Source organism: Myotis davidii, unplaced genomic scaffold (assembly GCF_000327345.1).
Source record: "Myotis davidii unplaced genomic scaffold, ASM32734v1 scaffold49, whole genome shotgun sequence".
NCBI lineage: Eukaryota > Metazoa > Chordata > Mammalia > Chiroptera > Vespertilionidae > Myotis > Myotis davidii.
The window spans coordinates 1,875,299-1,880,312 of record NW_006300375.1 but is presented as its reverse complement, the minus strand read 5'-3'; positions in this window follow the sequence as shown (position 1 = coordinate 1,880,312).

The following is a 5,014-nucleotide window of genomic DNA, read 5'->3' as shown; positions in this document are numbered from 1 at the left end:
ACTCACAAAACCCACAGAGGTGAGCTCTTTAAAATAGATGGAATATATATTACCTAAATTATCCTCAGTAAAGTTAAGAAGGGAAATAAATATATAGAAAGGCTTCACCCAAATAAAGCACACATATCTCAAGGACATCTCTTTTGTCTTTTAATAAAGACAAAAGTTCTATGCAGTATATATATCAAAAGATATTTAGCTCATAAAACATCATTCTGTGAACAGGGTTACTCCCTGAGGTAGTGTACTATGTATGTGTTTCTCATACTTCTTACTCTTTCTTGTTCAATCATTTTTATCCACTGAGAGGGGTGTGTTTGTGTGTGTGTGTGTGTGTGTGAAAGAAGAGGATATCACCTCTTTATTTTTCTATTCAACTAGAAATTGCATTTGAAGACAGTTTCAACAATGGAAATTGTCGACACATAATTCTAAAATACAGAAGATAGAAGTATCGGGAGCAATGAATATTTTTGTAAGCAATATATACAATATAAAGGAAAGAAGTATCTTGGGAAAAGGAGTATCTTGAGAGCAAGATCTATATAAAGAAAAGAATGCTAGAATTAGTGTTTGGGTTTTTGGTCTCTGTAACTTGTACAAACTTTACATTGTCCTTAGTTTTCTTATGTCAACAATGAAAAGGTGTTAAATTCCTTCTGGCTCAGATATTCTGCGGATCTAGAATCATTTAGCCCAACTTGTAAAAGATAGAAGAAACATAAAAGAACTGTTTGAGAAAAGAAGAAATTATTAGCCAGGAAATAAATAAACAATTCAGCCTGAATCTGTGGTAGGCAGGATTTGAGCAAACATGCAGACAAGTTTTTCAAAAAGGTAGTTAACATTCCCCTCCTACTCAGGGCCATTCTGATCCCACCCTCACTGGGTGCAGAGAGGTTAGGCACAGCTAGATTCTCTCAGGAGCAAGGCCACACCTCCAAGCACTCTTTCTGACCCTGTGGGAGCTAATATCTGAGCCAGGGCCATGCCCACTTCTCCAAGGTTTCCTGTTACTCAGCTGCATGATTTTTTTTTACCTCGCCTGAACTGTCAACCTCTCTTTCTTTAAAAAATGTCTAGGGAATTCTCTGATAAAGAAAATGTATTCAAATTCCTTGAAAAATCTTATAAGTGGTTGCAAAGCAGATTAAAATATTAATAGGCCACAAGACTAAAAAAAAACAAAAACAAAAACAAAAAAACAAGAAACAAACAACAACAACCTAAATTAATAGGGGAACATATTGAGTCAAAAGGACTTTTTAAAAAGTCTTTATCTTAAATACTGATATCCTTTAGAGAGTTTTAAATGTTTTCAAATGATTTTGTTTTAACTAAATTCACAAGTAACATATCTAAATGTAAGTTACTATCCTTTCTTTTAGTCACTCATTAAATATTGTCTGTCCCTTAAACTGGCAGGTTGTGGGGGGGGGGGAACTGGGGGGGCAGGCATAAAGAAGAAAAATATTTTCACCTTAAAAAGCTTACAATCTAGAATAGAAAAATAAGACTTAAGAGTCTTATTTTTAAAATTTTATAAAATATGGAACACTTTGAAATATGAAATAAATAAAAAGTAGTTTGAAAATTATTCAAAACAGGAAAATATATTGTACATTTAAAATTTCAATTAAAGATAATATATTTCAAATATGTAAAAATTGTGAGCAACTGAAATTAGGTATTGCTAGTCCCAATGAGTAAATGAAAAAGTTAAATTAGGCAAAGTAGTTTTTCAAATTTACACAGTGATTCCGCTTGGAAATCCGGAGATACTTGAGTCAAGAGAGTAATTTCATTCTAGTATATGAAAATACTTCCCTAAAAAACAGACCAAGTTATTCAATATCCACATAACAATAAATTTCAAATAGATACTAAATTACATATACTACTCTTGATTTTCTTAGCATTCTAACTTGTATCTTCTTCCTTCTCACCCACATATTTTTCAATTTTACTTTTTAACTAATGTGAAATTTTATCTCATATTCCTCTCTTCCTCTCTGCCTTCTTTTTTAAAATTATGAATTCTTGATATCTTTATCATGAGCTTTCTACAATGTCATTGGTATATACTCAATCTGAAATTTGTTTAGAATCAAGCATATGCAGTCATGTCTAGGGAGTAGTCAGTAATTGCAGAACTATTATTCTCATATTCAGGAAAGAAAATAATGTATCATAGTTTTTGCTATATTGGCATTCCATAAACAAATAAGCCAATAAATAATAAAATTAGAAAGGCAAGCAAAATATATTTTTGTGTACTATATAAATAAGTATTTATATTAAATATGTCATAACTCAGCATGCCCATAATTTTTTAACAGGTTACTTTTGTTTAAAAAAAGGAGACAAATTAAGGGTAACTTAAAGTAACCTTGTCACTGAAATGGGCATTGATATAAAACAAGTCTCAAGGCTCCCAATTAGGGATGGGCAAATCACATTTTCAACAAACTGATAATTACCTACCGTAGTTTGTATTTGTATCACTCAAAGTTTAAATCAGAAGTTAAATTCTACAAATAGTTCTATTAGATATAATACCTGGAATTTCACAGATTTAAAAAAAAATGCTTCTCTGACTTCTATAACTATTCATTTGTTGTCTATTATCCACTATCCCATTTCAATTCAATGTGTACCTTATTTATGTTCAGTGATTTAAGTTTCATCCAAGTGGATTGTTGATGTATTTGTAAGTTAATTTTGAAAAACTGGCATGCTCTTTAAGTATACATTAAAAATTGATGGCAAGGACACTGAAAATAAGTCTATATATGACTTTGGCCTTCATAAATTTGCAAAACTTTAATTAATACCCAGGAAATTAACTTTGTGAAATTTGCCTCCTTTAATCATACCCTATGAGGCAAATGTAATTGAAAAATCAGAAGGTTCTTATTTGCTAAAAAAGAAAGCATATTTTCAGTATTTGTGTGCATGATGTGCTAATGAAAAATGGCATCCAGGAAATTAGTATTGTGGATGGCTAAGAATTAATCTAGCCCAATAAGGAATATATATTGGTGTTCCCCTATGCCACCATCTTAGTTTCTCCGAAGACTTTTATTGTGAAAGTAATATTGGGTTGAGACATGCAGGTTTATGTGGAGTTGGCCAGATGAGTGAATGAGATTGAAGTTAGGCATTTGAGCAGACCAACTGATACACCATTTTATGTAGTTTCTTCAAAATGGCAACCTCGATATGTGGCCTTCTTTTTTATTATGAATTCAAGCAATATATTCATCTATTACTTTAGAAATTGGTTGAGATTGATAGATATACTTTTCATATTAGCTAGTAGCAAAAATATGAGTATCTCAATTAATTTGGTTTTATTGTTTCATTACCAATACAAAGGAAGTTACATGAGAAAGCAAACAACCTGGAAGTACTAAAGGAATTTTAAAACACAACTGAGTTGGTCATATTATACAATTTGATTTCAACAATCAGTGCAAATCTACAAAAATCAAGACAATATGTTACTGGCAAAATGGTAGATACATAGTCCAATGGAAAAATTAAGAGAACAGGACTAGGCCATTGATTTTTGACAAAGTTTCTATGGTAATGGGGAAAGATATGCCTTTTCAATAAATATCCAGGACAACTAGACATTGATAATGAAACAGATATTTAATCTCAACACCTACCTCAAATTACATACTCAAAATGGATGATAGTCTTTCAAAAGTGAAAATAATAAAACACAAGAAAATATTGTAGAAAAAGTTTAATGTTGGGGTAAAGAAAGATTTCCTAGTACTCAATAGTACAAATTATAAACAAAGAAAAAATGACGTAGTACACTGCGCCAATATAAAATTTTTCTACCAAAGAAACTTTAGAAAATTAAAAAGAAAACCATTGAATGAGAGAAAATATTCACACACCATATATGTCTACCAAATGTCTTATATTCTGATTAAATAAAATGTTCTCACAATTCAAAAATGAAAAGGCAAAAAGTCAATTAATTTCAATAACATATTTCAATAGATATTTCAAAAATGATATAGAGATGCAAATACTCAAATTAAAAGATGCTCAATATCATTAGTCATGATAGAAATTAAAATTAAAGTTCCAATTGAAATACCATCACATACACATTAAAATAGATAAAATGAAGAAAGACTGACAATATGAAATTCTGCAAGGATGTAGAGATCAGCAAACTTTTTGTTTAAGAGGCCAAGTAGCAAATATTTTTAAACTTTCAGTGCAATATGGTCTTTGTCACAATTACCAAAATTAGCTTCTGTAGCATAAAAGCAACTCATTCATAAACAAATAAGTATGGCTGTGTTCCAAAATATTTTTTACAAATAAAGCTGAATTTGGCTCAAGAGCTATAGTTCACAAGCCCATATGCATAGAAACAATAACTCCCATACATTGCTCAGGTGAATGCCAAGTAGTACAATTGCTTTAGAAAACTCATTTCTTAAAAACTTAAAGATATGCCTACCAAATGACCCAGATGTTCCAATCCCACAGGTTTTTCCAAGAGAAATAAAATCACATGTCCACAGAAAGACATGTACACAAATGCTTATACAAAGTTAGTTCCCAAAAGTTAAAATATGGGAACAAAGAAGTATCCATCAATAAGTGAATGAATAAATAAATGTAGTATATCCATTCAGTGGAATGCTATTTAGAAATAAAAAGAAGCGCACTGCTGATAAATACAAGGATATAAATAAATCATTATGATAAGTAGAAAATGCACTTATTTATATGATTCCATTTGAAATAGTTATATGATTCCATTTATATAAAATGCAAAGTAAGGCATTGTATGAAAAAAATAAACGGTCATCAGAATCTTGTTGGGGTGATGTACATTTTCTGTGTTTGATTATGGTGGTGGGACCCTGGGTGTGCACCACTGTCAAAACCCACAGAGTTGAGCTCTTTAAAATAGATGGAATATATATTACCTAAATTATCCTCAGTAAAGTTAAGAAGGGAAATAAATATATAGAAA